Below are 18,427 nucleotides of genomic sequence, written 5' to 3'. Positions count from 1 at the left end.
ACAGCTGGAGGTACGCAACTGTTTGCTGCTGGGCATGCTGGGATTTGCAGTTTTGCAACATCTGGAGGGCTACAGTTTAGAAACCACTGCAAAGTGGTGGCCCTCCAGATGTTGCAAAACTACAAATCTCAGTATGCCCAGACAGAAAACTGCTATGTGGGCATGCCGGGAGTTGTAGTTTTGCAAGATCTAGAGGGCCACAGTTCACTGCATAGTGACCTCCAGTTGTTGCAAAACTACAAATCCCAGCATGACAGCTGTCTGGACATGCTGGGAGTTGTAGTTTTGCAACATCTGGAGGGCAACAGTGTAGAGACCACTGTACAGTGGTCTCAAACTGTAGCCCACTAGATGTTGCTAGGCAACTTACCAGCTTAAGTCGGATCCAGTCGCACGACATGCCGCCCGCCAACATGCCGATCGTCGCCCGCAGCGTCGCCCGCAGGGTAAGTGGACTTCGTCGCCGGTCCCCTTCGGTTTCCCCATTCTGCACCGCCTATTGTGGGTGGGCAGAACGGTGAAAACGAAAGATAACCCCCCCGCCCCCGATCTGCTATAAGACGTCACTTCTAGACCACCTGCCACCTCACTCCTATCCCTTCAGGGGGATTGTCGTTGTCTTAGACAACCGCGATCCCCCTTATTTTCCGGGTCACCGGGTCACCATAGACCCGTAATGACCCGGAATTGCGCAAATCGCAAGTGTGAATTCACTTGCGATTTGCGCCGATCGCCGACATGGGGGGTCTGATGACCCCCCTGGGCATTTGCGCAGGGTGCCTGCTAATCAATATCAGCAGTCACCCCGGTCCGGTCCCCGCCCAGCGCGCAGCGGGGACTGAAATTCCCACAGGCGTCCAGGTACGCCCTTGGTCCTTAAGTACTAGGGAGCAAAGGCGTACCTGTACACCCTTGATCCTTAACAGGTTAAAGTTGAAATGTGGCTGTGTCTTTTAGCATGACACTGATCCCAAACACACTGCCTGGGCAATGAAGGGGCGGCTTGGTAAGAAGCATTTCAAGGTCCTGCAGTGCTCTAGCCAGTCTCCAGATCTCAACCCCATAGAAAACCTTTGGAGGGAGTTGAAAGTCCATGTTGCCCATTGACAGCCCCAAAACATCACTGCTCTAGAGGAGATCTGCTTGGAGGAATGGGCCAAAATACCAGCAACAGTGTGTGAAAACCTTGTGAAGACTTACAGAAAATGTTTGACCTTGCCAACGTTGTCATTGCCAACAAAGGGTAAATAAAGTATTGAGTTATTAACTGTTGTTATTGACCAAATATTTATTTTCCACTAAAATTTGCAAAAAAATTCTTTCAAAATCAGACAATGTGATTTTATGGATTTTTTTTCTCATTATGTCTCTCATAGTTGAGGTATACCTATCATGAAAATTACAGGTCTCTCTCATCTTTTTAAGTGGGAGAACTTGCACAATTGGTGGCTGGCTAAATACTTTTTATCCCCACTGCATGGTTTTGGTGTATTAAGCGATGATCATTTTTGGTGCATACTCTCGGTAAGATACACAGGTTTCTAATTTGATTAAGTTACCTTCTTTTTTATGTGGGTGGAATTATATCATGTAGATGAACAGAATTGGTTTTATATGATCTCCATATTGAGATGGTAAAGTTAGTTTATAAGCTACACCCCCTTCTACTGCAGATGAACGGGGTGAGTCTTATGGGGATCAATGCAATCACATATTGCATATAGCATAGTCTATAGGATCTTTCTCTGCTCCACCACATGATATAACAATTCCCACGAGGAAACTTAATTTAAGTTTTCCTGATTATTATATTAGTGCTGTATCTTAAAGGGGTAGTCCAGTGGTGAAAAACTTATCCCCTATCCTAAGGATAGGTGATAAGTTTGAGATCGCGGGGGGGGGGGGGTCCGACCGCTGGGGCCCCCTGCGATCTCTCTGTACGGGGGCCGGGCTCTCCGACCAGATAGCGGGTGTCGACCCCCGCACGAAGCGGCGGCCGACACGCCCCCTTAATACATCTCTATGGCAGAGCCGGAGATTGCCGAAGGCCGAAGGCTCTGCCATAGAGTTGTATTGAGGGGGCGTGTCGGCCGCCGCTTCGTGCGGAGGTCGACACGCCCCCTTCCCGCGGGCTGTTGGGGCTCCGTATCCCCTAAGGATAGGGGATAAGTTGCAGATCGCGGGGGGCCCGACCGCTGGGGCCCCCCGCGATCTGCAACTTATCCCCTATCCTTAGGATAGGGGATAAGTTGTTCACCACTGAGTCACCACTGGACTACTCCTTTAATACAGAGATAGTTGTGGTTAGAACTGGGCAGGGTTTACTCTAATATATATATATTAATATATATATATATATATATATATTAATATATTACATGCCAATTTGATATCATGTGATGTAAGGTTTTCTTTTCAGAGTAATTCCGATATGATATCTGAACTAACCAACTTCTGTGACTAAATTTAATGTTACTAACTAAACTTATGGATGTGTTATTGATTTTATATATATATTCACTACTGATATTGTTGTCATTGATAATATTATATACACACACACACACATACATGTACACAGTCAAGGTCCGTATCAGTTGGCACCCCTGAAATTTTTCAAGAAAATTAAGTATTTCTTACAGAAAAGGATTGCAGCATCACATGTTTTGCTATACACAGGTTTATTCCCTCTGTGTGTATTGGAACTAAACAAAAAAAGGGAGGGAAAAAAAGCAAATTGGTCATAATGTCGCACCAAACTCCAAAAATGGTCTGGACAAAATTATTGGCACCCTTTCAAAATTGTGGATAAATAAGATTGTTTCAAGCATGTGATGCTCCTTTAAACTTACCTGGTGCAAGTAACTGGTGTGGGCAATATTAAAATCACACTTGAAAGCAGTTAAAAAGGAGAGAAGTTCACCTAGTCTTTACATTGTGTGTCTGTGTGTACCACACTAAGCACGGACAACAGAAAGAGGAGAAGAGAACTGTCTGAGGACTTGTGAACCAAAAGTGTGAAAAAATATCAACAATCTCAAGGTTACAAGTCCATCTCCAGATATCTAGATTTGCCTTTGTCCACAGTGCGCAACATTATCAAGAAGTTTGCAACCCATGGCACTGTAGCTAATCTCCCTGGGCGTGGACAGAAGAGAAAAGTTGATGAAAGGTGTCAATGCAGGATAGGTCGGATGGTGGATAAGCAGCCCCAAACAAGTTCCAAAGAAATGTAAGCTGTCCTGCTGGCTCAGGGAGCATCAGTGTCAGCGTGAACTACCCATCAACATTTAAATGAAATGAAATGCTATGGAGAGGATTCCACTGCTGACACAGAGACATAAAAAGTAAGATTACATTTTGCCAAAATGAACTTGAGTAAGCCAAAATCCTTCTGGAAAAATGTCTTGTGGAAAGAGGAGACCAAGGTAAAGCTTTTTGGAAAAGCACATCATTCTACTGTTTACCGAAAATGGAATGAGGCCTACTAAAAAAAAAGAACACAGTAGCTACAGTGAAATATAGTGGAGGTTCAATGATGTTTTGCTGCCTCTGGCACTGGGTGCCTTGAATGTGTGCAAGGCATCATAAAATCTGAGGATTACCAATGGATTTTGGGTCACACTATACAGCCAGTGTCAGAAATCTGGGTTTGCGTCCGAGATCAGGACAATGCAGGACCCCAAACATACGTCAAAAAGCACCCAGAAATGGATGGCAACATGGATGGCTGAGAGGTGTAAGAAGCTTATTGATGGTTATAGAAAGCAACTGATTTCAGTTATTTTTTCCAAAGGGTGTGCAACCAAATATTAAGTTAAGGGTGCCAATAATTTTGTCCAGACCATTTTTGGAGTTTGGTGTGACATTATGTCCAATTTGCTTTTTTTCCTCCCTTTTTTGGTTTAGTTGAAATACACACAAAGGGAATAAACATGTGTATAGCAAAACATGTGTTACTGCAATCCTTTTCTGTGAGAAATACTTCATATTTTAGAAAAATTTCAGGGGTTCAAACATTTACGGCCATGACTGTATATTCGTATATCACGGTGTGTTTATATACTCTTTTATGTTAATCAATTGTAACCAATAAACCTGCCTATCATATTTAGAATAACTTTGTTATTATTTTATTATATTGCAAAAGTTATTTCTACCACTACTTCCAACAACTCATATCTGGGAAAATAGTAGGGCCCAGATATGGTCAACTGTATTGTTTGTATATTTTTGGCAATTGATAAAGGTCATAATATTTTTAAATATTGTTGTTGACCATAAATAACAATTAATAATTGAGTTATGATATTATAATTATATCTTCTGACAAAATGGAGACCTTAGGGAGAATATTTCTCCTACATATTAGGCCCTATTGTTGAAGATATTCCCCGACAGGAGGGGGCATGTTTCGACCAGCTTTCGTGCTAGGTGCGAAACATCATTACAGGAGCAGAGGTGGAGCCAAGCCGGGGCCCTAAGTGGGATCACAAGGGGGTCCCAGTGGTTGGATTCCCTGCAGTCAGACACTTATCCCCTATCCTACAGATAGGGGATAAAACATATTTTTGCCACATATCTCCTTTAGGAAAAAATGGAAATTATTACTGTATTTGTTTCTGCTATTAATGCACAAACCATAGCTGTTTCACCATGGATGGATGACTGTTCCTATATGACATTTAGTTTATGCATAATCACAATCTATATCTTGGCTACAACATAACTTTCATACATCCTTGACATATTTTATTTTTGTTTGTTATTGCAATCGTATTGCTATTTTTGTTGATTTTGTTGATTTGTAATGTATTCCAATGAAACCTCTTTGAAATGACACCAAAAATCTTATGTTAGGAAGTTGTTCATCTCAAAGACTATGCCATTCTTTACAAACAATAAAGGAACACAGATTTCGAAAAAGAATATGTAGACAACATGGGATATGGAATTTTAAATTTTTTTTTTTGAGAGGTTTCACTGATATATATCGTCCAGTATCCATTTAAATCCATTGGCAGACATGTGATAAATTATAGCACTAAGTTCTTCAGCATGAGAGATACTATTTGCATCAACTCTCTGAGCCAAAGCTCAGAAAGGGTTTACAAGCAACCCCTTTAATTCACAAAAGGACTTTTCCTTTCAGTCAATACAACATATTGAAATCATATCACTTACATCATCATTACAATCACTCGATTTCAACAACTCCTTCTTGGTGCATTACTGTTTTTCTCAATGAGCTCGATGAGTGTATGGTCTATAGGGCTGTATCAAAGCTATATGTTGAGATACTTGCAAATAGGTATTCCAATGTATACAAGCAGGCCACTTGACTTTAGGGGACTCAACATAGTGTGCTAGTTTTTGCAGTACTCAAAAGAATAGTAGACTACATCAGAAAATCTTCTTTGCCAGTATCTCAACATATACCTGCAATGTTGTGCAGTTTATGAACATAGCCTTTATTAATTATGTACAGACCTCATATACATAGACAGACATTTTAGCCAACAGTATATGGACTGTATGCAAAGCATTCAAAGCATGGCCAGGGAGCAAGCAAGGGGGTCCAGTAGTGATCACAAGAGTAAATAATACAGCAAATAACCTAAAGTATAGTTGAATGCTACTCACTAAAGTATCCACATTAAAGTATAGTTGAACTCAAGATTCTCTTTACTACTCATAGGCACACCTTTCCCAGGAATAGTTATTAAAAAAGGTTAACTCGGCCCTCCTTCTTCTTCTGTAAGGGAAAAAGAGCACAACCTGTATGAACATCACAAGTTGTTACAGGTTAAGCACATAACATCAATCACCATAGCCCTAAAGCTTACAGTCTAAGGCTCGGTTTACATGTAGTATTTTGGTCAGTATCTGGTCCTCATTTTGGTCAGTATTTTTTTAGCAAAAACAGAGTGGGTCCAAAACAAGATGAAAAAAGATGCAAATCTTCCCATTATAGTATTCTCTGCGCTAGTTCAATGTCAAAATACGATATGTGAACCCATCCTACATATGCTTTTATATGACAAAGCCCCTAAATTACTTTATTTTGGGCACATTAGAGTGAACACAGTAGAAACCCTGTTCTCATAGTCATGTGCATAACAAACATGCTCAATCTTCAAAGTAAATCATTCTGTAAAGTTTTCCTTTCACAGTGTGAAACTGCAGACATAGAGAATAGTGCCTATACCAAGGAGACCCCAGAAGCTTTGGGGACACAAAAATATTAATAACCTTTTCTATCAATGAGGGTAAAGGTATGCAAATGTAGTTCTAAATTTAGTATAGTTAAAATGTATACTAATACATCGCAATGGCAGCTACTATTTTGCCATATTGTAAGTTAGTATCTTAAGGTGTTTTTAGCACCACTGGGGCTCTTTGAGACTTCTTACATTGTGATCCGGACCTGCTGAAGTCTCACGTTTAGAAAATGTTTTTATTTTATTATTATATAGTATTGTTTTTTATTGGTTGGTCATAACTAAAGACCATTGCTGAACAACTAAATTACCAAAGTTGCGATCATGCATTAGTGATACTATCTACTTACCTATTATTTTTTGTTCTTACGGAGCTCCAGGCTGTGTGTAAGAATGTTTCAGGCACTTATTTCCTTACTGTTGTGGTGAAGACTGTAGAATACTATCAAAAGGCAGCAAAGTCCAAAGCTGTGTCAGCGAGCAGGAAGATCCTTGTATGATTCCCACATCCCTGTAATGGGTCACTGCATTTCACAATTGTCACTGAGCTGTTATTCCGGTCACAGGAGTCAGCTCTTCTATACTTCTCTCACATTATAAATCATTCCTTTTAATATGAATTCAAGTTGAGAAAACCGACATGGTCGCACATCTACATTTTGTATTTTGATCTAATTGCTTCTCAGCATCAATTCAAAAACTAACAGGTTGTTAGTATACATTTTGATCAAAAGGTACAAGCCCACTCGCCACGTCAAGGCCACTTATTTAAAGTGGGTCCCTAATGTCCCTAGCATAAAATGGCGTAGCACTGGGTGGCGACCACCACCGCCGCAACACCAGTACCTACAGGCAGAATGACCCACTGGCAGAGTGGCCCCAATGGCACTCCAACCAGTCCCTGGGCTGCACCTCCCCACAGACAAGGTGCCACGGCAGCAATGGATGCCGCACGGCACCACACCAGTGCGAACAAGGAGTAAAAGCTCACTTACCATGTGCTCCCAGTCAGACTGGGAGGCTGCCAGAAATGAAAGGGCCCTGTGTAGCTACCTGCTACTTTATATAGGGTTGGGCTGAGGGGGTGGGGCAGCTCACTCGCCACGTCAAGGCCACCTATTTAGCAGGTAGCTACACAGGGCGCTTTCATTTCTTGCAGCCTCCCAGTCTGACTGGGAGCACATGGTAAGTGAGCTTTTACACCTTGTTCACACTGGTGTGGTGCTGTGCGGCGTCCGTTGCTGCCGTGGCACCGTGTCTATGGGGAAACGCCACCCTGGGACTGGTTAGAGTGGCATTGGGGCTGCTCTGCCAGTGGGTCCTTCCCCCTGTGGGCACTGGTGTTGCAGCGGTGGTGGTCGCCGCCCAGTGCTACGCCATTTTATCCTAGGGACATTAGGGACCCACTCTAAATAGGTGGCCTTGACGTGGCAAAAGGGCTTGTACCTTTTGATCAAAATGTATACTAACAACCTGTTCGTTTTTGAATTTATGCTGAGAAGCAAGTAGATCAAAATACAAAATGTATGTGTGCTACAATGTCTGTTTTCTCTGCTTGAATTCCTTTTAATATGTACTATTACTAATGATTAATATGGTTTATCGACACCTTCCACAGAAGTAATTATTTCTGACTGTCCTCTTAGATAACAGCTTCTTTCCAATGTAATATACTCTTTCTTGTTTATTGTAAAGACACACACCCCAGTTGATCCTTGATCTTATATTCAATATTATTGACCATAAATGCCCTGATAAAGCTTATTTATGAATGCATATACTGCACAAATGTACTGTAACCAGTAGAATGTTCTTAACCCCTTAAGGACCAATACAATTAAACCTGTACACCCCTGAAAGACCAGGCCTGTTTTTTCAAATCGGGGATGTCAGACTTTATTAGAGAATAACTCTGGTAACGTTCTGTCAATCACGATAATTCTGGCATAGTTTTTTTTTTCACAAGTTGTCCTTCATGTACATAGTAAAAGTAAGCCGATATCATTTGTATTTTTTTTTTACAATGCAAAAAATCCTGAAATGAAATTTTTTTTATATTTTTTGCTATTTTAACACTAATAGGTTGCATATATTTATACTTTCTGACCAAATAGTTTATGAAACTTATACTTTCAGATGTCTACTTTATTTTGAAAGCATTTCTTTTTTTAATTAACATTTTTACTGAATTAGAATCCTATCAATTTAACTTGAAATGTTGAAAATTTTGAAAATTTGAAAAGTAAATTTTTTTCAATGTGCTATGCAAGGTTTTCAGAAATTTGAAGGTGGTAGAACATTGGAACCCCCCCCCCTCCCAAAATGACACCATTTTAAAAACTAGACCCCTTAAGGTATACGCTAGGGGGTACAGTAAGTATTTTAACACCATAGTTTTTTGCTTTTTTTCACAAATGCATCATTTGTGGGACATATTTTTTGTACATCACTTCTGATATTGAAAGAAATGCACCCTATATTTTATTGAACTGCTTGGCCTGTGTTTGGAAATACCCCCGCTTAGGCCATATTTGGTTCCTTGGCCGCGTGGTAGGACCCAGAAGAGAGGAGCGCCATTTGGCTTTCAGGGCATCACTTTAGGCCGAATGGATTATAGGCCGCACTTCATGCATGCAAAGGGTTTTAGATGCCAGAACCATACAGAAACCCCACAAGTGACCCCATTTTGGAAACTACACCCCCTAAAGTATTCATCGAGACCAAAAGTGAGTACTTTGAGTACTTTTTGTGTGGCTGGAATGGTTACAAAGTCAGTGGAAAAATTTACATTTTCTTTTTTTTTTTCACAAATGCATTTGTGGGACATATTTTTTGTACATTGCATCTGAAAAGTAGAAAATGCGCCCCATATTTTATTCCGCTGTTCGTCCCGTGTTTGGTAATACCCCTGCTTAAGGCCATATTTGGTTGCATGGCCACATGGTGGGACCCAAAAGGAGAGGAGCACCATTTGGCTTTCAGGATATCATTATAAAAATTACAGGCCGCACTTTATCTTGCAAAGCATTCTATCTGTCAGAACAATACTGCATCCCCAGAAGTGACCCCATGTGATAATCCCCATTCATACTGCATTTCTGCAAGTATAGGTGTCCGTTGTCATGTCAAAAAAGCATGCCAATGTATATTGTAGCAGTCTCATTCACATAGAGCATCCGCAGCATATTTCACACCAAGGATGCCCCTGGCAGTCACAAGGTCGAGATCACTGCTGCGGCTGGGTAGCTCAGTGCGTCCGTCAAGACTGTTGGCGGGAAATCTGCCGCTCTGAGTGGACACACAAAGCTACCCAGCCGCTCAAGGGAGCTTAATATTGTGACTGTAATATGCTGCGGATGTGCGCTGTGTGATCCTATACATTTTGCATTTTAATTTTTAATTTTATTTATTTAACTTGTTGGGGACGGTGGGCATATGGATACGTCCTTGCGTCCCGTCACTTAAGGACGGAGGGCATACCTGTAAAGCCTCTATTTCCGATCACAGCAGCTCGCCGGTGAAATCATTCAGCAAGCATCCCATGTCAATGCCCAGGGGGTCCTGAGAACTCCCCCCCCCCCCCCCATGTCGGCGATCGACGCAAATCGCCGGTGAATTCACGCTGGCGATTTGCGGCGATTCCAGGTCATACGGGTCTCCGGTGAGCCGGAAAATAAGGGGGATCGGGGTTGTCCATGACACCCACGATCCCCCTGAAGGGATAGGAGTGAGGTGGCAGGGGTGCCACCCCTCCTATACCTGCTATTGGTCGTTCAGAAGCGACGACGAAAAGCAGATGAGGGGCGGGGGGGTGTGCGGGGTTTAACGTTCGGTTCCCCCGTTCTGCCCACAGTAGGCTGGGCAGAAATGGGAAATCGACAGGGACAGTCGTCGAAGATCCACTTACCCATTGGCGGCGGCAGCGGGCGGCGATCGGCGGCAGCAGAGGACAGCGATGTGGCTCCCTGTATCCTACGGAAGCCAGTGAGCAACATCTGGAGGGCTACAGTCTGAGACCACTTTACAGTAGTCTCTAAACTGTAGCCCTCCAGATGTTGCAAAACTACAACTCCCAGCATGCCCAGACAGCTGTTTGCTGTTTGGGCATGCTGGGATTTGTAGTTTTGCAACAGCTGGAGGGCTACAGTTTGGAGATCACTGTGCAGTGGTCTCTAAACTGTGGCCCTCCAGATCGTGCAAAACTACAACTCCCAGCATGCACACAAAGCAGTTTGCTGTCTGGGCATGCTGGGATTTGTAATTTTGCAACATCTGAAGGGCCACAGTTTGGAGATCACTGTGCAGTGGTTTCTAAACTGTGGTCCCTCAGATCTTGCAAAACTACAACTCCCAGAATACCCTTCGGCAATCAGTACATGCTGGGAGTTGTATTTTTGCAACAGCTGGAGGCATACTGGTTGGAAAATACTGAGTTAGGTAACAGAACCTAACTGAAGGTTTTCCAACCAGTGTGCCTCCAGCTGCTGCAAAAGTACAACTCCCAGCATGTACGGTCTTTCAGTGCATGCTGGGAGTTGTAGTTTTGCAACAGCTGGAGGTTGCCCTCCCCATGTGAATGTACAGGGTACATTCACATGGGTGGGTTTACAGTGAGTTTCCTGCTTCAAGTTTGAGCTGTGGCAAATTTTCTGCCGCAGCGCAAACTGTAAACCTCTGCCAGTGCGACTGTACCCTGAAAACACTACGCTACACTACACTACCACAAAATTAAGAGTAAAACACTACATATACACCCCTTACACTGTCCCCCCCCCCAATAAAAATTTAATTCCCAATGTCCACCCCTATGCAATCCCTAATTGAGTCCTCAAATGCGCATGGCGCTCTCTCACTTCGAAGCCCTGTCGTATTTCAAGGAAACAGTTTAGGGCCACATATGGGGTATTTCCGTACTCGGGAGAAATTGCACTACAAATTTTGGGGGGCTTTTTCTCCTTTTACCGTTTATGAAAAGGAAAAGTAGGGGTCTACACCAGCCTGTTAGTATTACCACAAATACAAAAGGAGTCATTTAAATAGAATATAAAATATAGTAATTTTATTGATATATATTAAAAACATACAATTCATGAAAGCATAAAAAGGGAAGAACTACAACTACTGAGGGAGACTAGACAAAAAAAGGGATGACACTACCTGCTTGTTCATAAATCAATAGCAACAAGTAAAGTGCATAACTGGTAGACAAATTCAAAGTACATAATAGGGGCTTGATACAGCTTCCATGAAGTGCATAATCATGTCCAAAGACCAGCATACATACCAAGAAAATATAAGAAAACAATGTAGCAGCTAAACCAAGCAGGAGTGACGCCACCCCAACGATCGTTTCGGCGATACCTTCGTCCTGGGGTTACACATTTTGGGGGGCATTTTCTCTTATTACGATACCCCTTGTAAAAATGTAAAATTTGGGGAAAAACCAGCATTTTTGTGAAAAATTTTTCATTACACATGCAACTTTAACAAAAAGTAGTCAAACACCTGTGGGATGTTCAGGCTCACTGTACCCCTTGTTACATTCCTTGAGGGGTGTAGTTTCCAAAATAGTAGGACATGTGTTTTTTTTTTTTTTGTTTGTTTTTTGCTGTTCTGGCACCATAGGGCCTTCCTAAGCGTGACATGCCCCCCAAAAACCATTTCAGCAAAATTTGCTTTCCAAAAGCCAAATGTGACTCCTTCACTTCTGAACATTGTAGTTTGCCCGCAGAGCATTTTATGTCCTAACATGGGGTATTTCCATATTCAGAAGAGACACATCCGACTTTAACCAAAAGACGTCAAACACCTGTGGGGTGTTAAGGCTCACTGTACCCCTTGTTACGTGCCTTCAGGGGTGTAGTTTCCAAAATAGTATGCCTTGTGGTTTTTTTTTGTTGCTATTCTGGCACCATAGGGGCCTCCTAAATGTGACATGCCCCTCAAAAACCATTCCAGAAAAACTAACTCTCCAAAATCCCACTGTCACTCCTTCCATTCTGAGCCCTCTACTGCACTCGCACTTGACATACACATATGAGGTATTTCCTTACTCGAGAGAAATTGGGTTACAAATTTTGGGGGGCTTTTTCTCCTATTACCCCTTGTATAAATTAAAAAACTGGGTTTACAAGAACATGCGAGTGTAAAAAATGAAGATTTTTTTATTTTCTCCTTCACTTTGCTGCTATTCCTGTGAAACACCTAAAGGGTTAACAAACATTCTGAATGTCATTTTGAATACTTTGAGGGGTGCAGTTTTTATAATGGGGTCATTTATGGGGTATTACTAGTATGAAGGCCCTTCAAATCCACTTCAAAACTGAACTGGTCCCTGAAAAATTCAGATTTTGAAAATTTTGTGAAAAATTTGAAAATTGCTGCTGAACTTTGAAGCCCTCCGATATTTTCCAAAAGTAAAAACATGTCAACTTTATGATGCAAACATAAAGTAGACATATTGTATTTGTGAATCAATATATAATTTATGTGGGATGTCTATTTTCCTTACAAGCAGAGCGCTTCAAAGTTAGAAAAATGCAAAATTTTCAATTTTTTCATAAAATTTGGGAATTTTTCACAAAGAAATGATGAAAGTATTGACGAAAATTTACCACTAACATAGAGTAGAATATGTCACAGAAAAACAATCTCAGAATCAGAATGAAAGGTAAAAGCATCCCAGAGTTATTAATGCATAAAGTGATAGAGGTCAGATTTGGATAAAATGCTCCCGTCCTTAGGGTCATAATGGGCTCCGTCCCCAAGGGGTTAATAAATGTTTTTTTTTGTTTTAGTTTTTTACACTTTTTTACTTTTTGTTTAAAAATGTTTACACTTCTTTTTTTTTTTAACACTTATTGCTTTTACACTTTTATTTATTTTATATAATTTTTTTTAATGCTTTGGAATACTTAGTATTCCAAAGCATTGCAGATATATGCTGCCTGCTAGTTTTATACTAGCAGGCAGCATATCAGGACGTGAATCTGGCATGTCCTGTGAGGCAATAACCGGGGCAGACCTGAGGGTCCTTGTAAAGACTCCCGGCTGCCCAGGTAACATGCAGGACCCCGCGATTGTTGCAGGGTGCTACAGGAGAGAGATAGAGGGAGCCCCCTCCTTCTGTCAAAACTCCTTACAGCTCAACATTGCTTCCGACCACGGCTGTAAGGGTTAAACTGCCGGAACCCGAAGTTTTCTTTGGTCCCGGCAGTGGGGCAGGCCCCCACCCTCCGGGGATCGCACAAAGCACCCCGCAATCGTGCTGCGGGGGGCTGCAGGGAAGACAGAGGAGCTCCCTCCCTCTGTCAAAACACTTACAGCACATGGTCATTTCTGACCGCGGTTGTAAGGGTTAAACTGCCGGGACCGAAGTTTACTTCGGTCCTGGCAGTATGGCTGGGTCCTGGCTGTGTGTTACAGCCGAGTCCCTGCCGCAATCTCGTGGGTGCACTGGGCAGCACCCACGAGAACCATGGGCGTGTATACTCGTCCTGGTGCGGGAACGTACATCCTGCCTGGACGTATATACACGTCCATGGTCGTTAAGGCGTTAAACATGTCCCACCCTCAGTAGAATTTACATCATTGCACCAGTGCGTAATAGAATTATTAAGCAAGCTTTCTTATCTAATATTATAAAATCTTGCCTTGCATCTGCCATAAAATGTGTGATAAAACCAACGCCAAGACGAGGCTACAAAAATAAACTCCTTTAGCTTGCTGGGCACAGTGTTTCTCCAGTCCACCATATAGTGCCACCATCTCTGATACTGAGACCACAGGAAAACTCCAGGATTCTTCTAAAACCTTTATTGATCACATGCAACATGTTTTGAAGGCACTCTTGCCTTTTTCATCAGGCATGCTTAATGGTGATGAAGAAGGCAAGAGTGCCTCTGAAAGATGTTGCATGTGATCAATAAAGGTTTTAGAAGAATTCTGTGAAGTTATCCTGTGGTCACAATATAAAAAATGTGGCACTCCACAATGGACTGGAGAATTAATGTGCCCTGTAAGCTTGAGGAGTTTACTATAAAAATTAACAATGCCGAAGCATTTTGAAGCTATCTTCATTTTGTCATGAAGATTTCTTTTTTCCTACTTGCTTGGTCTGTTTTAGACAAACCTGGGCCCTGAGGAAAGTTAAAAGTTGGCCACAAACAGTGAAACAAAACCACATAAATCTACTATAGTCTAAGTCACTATACAAAAACCAATATTACAAATAATACCATTATAGACGTTAAAATAAAACTACAAGATCATATTACAATTACCATTCAATGGTGACTGAAAATCACCCCATTAAAATCGATATATACAAAATCAAATATTTCCCCCACACAGTGAAGTAGTCAGATACCAGTTCTACACTGCACTGTAGACATATAGGTGAGTAGTGCAGTGCAGTTGCCTCCAGTGACTCTGCCCTTCATAAACTAAGAGTAGAGTGTAGTTTTCTTTGTGGGTTTTTATTTTTGACAGGTATTTTTCCATGTTTTTTACTATTGTGATAGCACACCTTTTTCAGGTTTTCTGAGTAAGATGGAGAGTTAGTAGAGTTTATTAAATTTCTTGTCGGAAAAACCCTACAAAATCTACTCGGAAAAGCCCTAGTAAATGAGACCCAATGGCCCTGATTTACTAAGAGTGTTGTGTAGGTTTCTTTGAGGGATTTAATTCCCTACAATTTATTTTCCACGGTATTTACTAAGGTTTCCCTACATTTTCCACTTTCCCTACACTTTGCTTTTTTTACACCTGCTCTGATCTGTAGGGTTTTCCTCAGCTCAAATCCACCGCATTTTATGTGGAAACCTTAGTAAATACGTTGGGTTTTTGTGAAAATGTCAGGAACATGCCCCTGAGACCAACGCCCCCTTTTCCCAGAAGCCACGCCCCTTTTTGGGTTTACATAGCAATAAGGAGAGCTAGTCGGGGTTTTTCCAATTCTGACGCAATGCGACAGAATCTGGCGCACAACCCGACAAAACATGTTGGCTTTGCAATAGTAAATGAGGGCCAGTGTCTTTTCTGATTGAAGTTGTTCAGTTTTTCTATTTTTTCTATTTGGTCAAGTCCACCATGAAAGCTTGATAGCATCAATAAAATCATCAGCTTTCACACCGTGGGCTGCTGGTTTTACCTTTTTTCTGGGAGGAGAAGCGCCGTTTGGGAAGTCCTTGTTTTTCTACTGGATCTATCCACAAGTTTTAAGTCCATCATGATGATTTCTTGTGTCTGCAGAGAAGAGATGAAACAAATGCCATAAAAAATTTGAAGCAGATTACAGAAGTTTTATGGTAAAAAGCATATACTGTAACAAATAACAAAAAGGGATTAACCCATACATGGCTTATGTATATCAGAAAAAAAGGAAGACTACTGAGTAATTTTAAAAAGAAAGTACAGTTCTTTGAACACAGTGAATGAATTACATTTGAGAATCTTCAAGCCTAATATAAGATTGAGGCAATGCATGTGTTCAGAAATAGCCAGATTGTTCACACATATAAATTGACGTATAACAAAAAGGTTTTTCATATATGTTTTCATCAACTGTTTGAGGTTCTCACTACACAGGGAAGGAAGGATGTTTTACTTTTATAAAAATGTTTTATTAACCCCTTAAGGACTCAGCCCATTTTGGCCTTAAGGACTCAGACAATTTAATTTTTACGTTTTCATTTTTTCCTCCTCGCCTTCTAAAAATCATAACTCTTTTATATTTTCATCCACAGACTAGTATGAGGGCTTGTTTTTTGCACGACCAGTTGTCCTTTGTAATGACATAACTCATTATATCATAAAATGTATGGCGCAACCAAAAAACACTATTTTTGTGTGGAAATTAAAAAGAAAAACGCAATTTTGCTAATTTTGGAAGGTTTTGTTTTCACTCCGTACAATTTATGGTAAAAATGACGTGTGTTCTTTATTCTGAGGGTCAATACGATTAAAATGATACCCATTATTATATATTTTTATATTATTGTTGTGCTTAAAAAAAATCACAAACTTTTTAACCAAATTAGTACGTTTATAATCCCTTTATTTTGATGACCTCTAACTTTTTTATTTTTCCGTATAAGTGGCGGTATGGGGGCTAATTTTTTGCGCCATGATCTGTACTTTTTTTTGATACCACATTTGCATATAAAAAACTTTTAATATATTTTTTATAAATTTTTTTTAATAAAATGTATTAAAAAAGTAGGAATTTTGGACTTTTTTTTATTTTTTTTCGTTCACGCCGTTCACCGTACGGGATCATTAACATTTTATTTTAATAGTTCGGACATTTACGCACGCGGCGATACCAAATATGTCTATAAAAAAAATTTTTTACGCTTTTTGGGGGTAAAATAGGAAAAAACGGACGTTTTACTTTTTTATTGGGGGAGGGGATTTTTCACTTTTTTTTTACTTTTACATTTTTTTTTACACTTGAATAGTCCCCATAGGGGACTATTCATAGCAATACCATGATTGCTTATACTGATCTGTTCTATGTATAGGACATAGAACAGATCAGTATTATCGGTCATCTCCTGCTCTGGTCTGCTCGATCACAGACCAGAGCAGGAGACGCCGGGAGCCGCACGGAGGAAGGTGAGGGGACCTCCGTGCGGCGCTATGAATGATCGGATCCCCGCAGCAGCGCTGCGGGCGATCCGATCGTTCATTTAAATCGCGAACTGCCGCAGATGCCGGGATCTGTATTGATCCCGGCATCTGAGGGGTTAATGGCGGACGCCCACGAGATCGCGGGCGTCGGCCATTGCCGGCGGGTCCCTGGCTGCGATCAGCAGCCGGGATCAGCCGCGCATGACACGGGCATCGCTCCGATGCCCGCGGTTATGCTTAGGACGTAAATGTACGTCCTGGTGCGTTAAGTACCACCTCACCAGGACGCACATTTACGTCCTGCGTCCTTAAGGGGTTAAAGATATAGCATCTAAGGTTAAATCCAAGAGAAGAGGCAAATGGGAGAAGGGCATGGGAATAAATCCTAAATAGTACTCAAGAGGCACCCTTGAATGAGAATCATAAGCTGGTCAAATTCAAATTTGTGCATATGTTACATTACTCCACTAGGGATATGAGTAGGTTTGGGAGATGTCAGACTGCCAGTGGCCCAAAATGTCATATTTCAAATGCTGTCTTGATACATATCTTCTGGATATGTAAGGGAATACAAGAATTCTGGACAGAAATTCAAAACTTAATTCAGATTAGGATTGGGGTTGCGTTTGATATAGAGGCTAGAACTCTGCTGTTTGGGATTCTCCCCTCTATGGAACTACAAAAGAGGAGTTTGATCTTAAAAATGTTGTTCCTAGAGAGTCTGTTGCTTCTGAAAAATCGGATTTTGGAAGACTCCCCAACTGTAAAAATATGGGAGATGGAAATTGATAAAATTAGTGGTAAATAAAAGGTTTAAGAAAGTAAGATCCAGTAAAAGCTCTTTGTAAATGCAGCTAAAATGGGAGATGTTGGGCTGATTGAGATCTGTCTGCAGGGTTTGGCTCTATTCCCCTCCCCCCCCCTTTATTTTGTCTCCACCTGCTGGAAGGGGGGCTTGGTCACTTGTGGAGGGAAGAGACATCACGGCCCGTCCTCTTAACGCAAGTCTATGGCAGGGGGTGTGACGACCACCACACCCCCTCCCATAGTCTTGTATTGATGGGGGCGGGCCGTGACGTCACGAGGGGCGGAGCCGTGACGTAACGATGCTCCGGCCCCTGTATTGCCCGTCATTACGTGCAGAGCGATCTCGCTCTGCGCAGTAATGATAGCGGGGTGCTGCAGCAGCGATCCCCGGGGTCCCCAGCAGCGTGACCCCGGCGATCTGACATCTTATCCCCTGTCCCCTACATACGATGGTAATTCGTTCCAAACGAGCCATCGTTTGTCGAATCCATCGTATGTTGAGGGATTTGTGCAATGTTAAGTATAGGAAGCTGTACTCACCTGTCCCCGCCGCTCGAGACGGTGTCCCCGCCGCTCCCGATGGGTTCTCCGGTCCTCCGCTGTCTTCTCCGGTCCTCTGCTGTCTTCTCCGGTCCTCTACTTTCTTCCGCAAGGCCTTACTGGGCCTGCGTAGCGACGTCATTACGCCGCTGCGTACGCCATTTCTATTGGATGACGTGCGCAGCAGCGTATTGACGTCATCGGAGAGGGCCGAGAAGACACCGGAA

The 18,427-nt window shown here is 41.9% G+C and overlaps 1 protein-coding gene across 3 annotated transcripts in view; it reads right to left on the bottom strand.

The window, feature by feature from the left end:
* Positions 1-15,467, bottom strand: part of SLC28A2 (solute carrier family 28 member 2) — a 79,876-nt gene extending 64,409 nt beyond the window's left edge. The window contains exons 1-2 of one of the 3 annotated variants that reach the window (XM_056569304.1): positions 15,373-15,467; positions 5,644-5,755 (exon numbers count right to left, since the gene is read on the bottom strand). The gene's annotated coding sequence lies outside the window, so the exon portion shown is untranslated. Of the gene's footprint in view, positions 1-5,643; positions 5,756-6,571; positions 6,693-15,372 lie in introns of those variants that run through there. The other 2 variants (XM_056569305.1, XM_056569306.1) reach the window with 2 other exon arrangements.
* Positions 15,468-18,427: the final 2,960 nt, after the last annotated feature.

This window comes from Hyla sarda, chromosome 4 (assembly GCF_029499605.1).
Source record: "Hyla sarda isolate aHylSar1 chromosome 4, aHylSar1.hap1, whole genome shotgun sequence".
In the NCBI taxonomy this organism is placed as follows: Eukaryota; Metazoa; Chordata; class Amphibia; order Anura; family Hylidae; genus Hyla; species Hyla sarda.
This window is presented reverse-complemented; position numbering and strand designations above follow the sequence as displayed.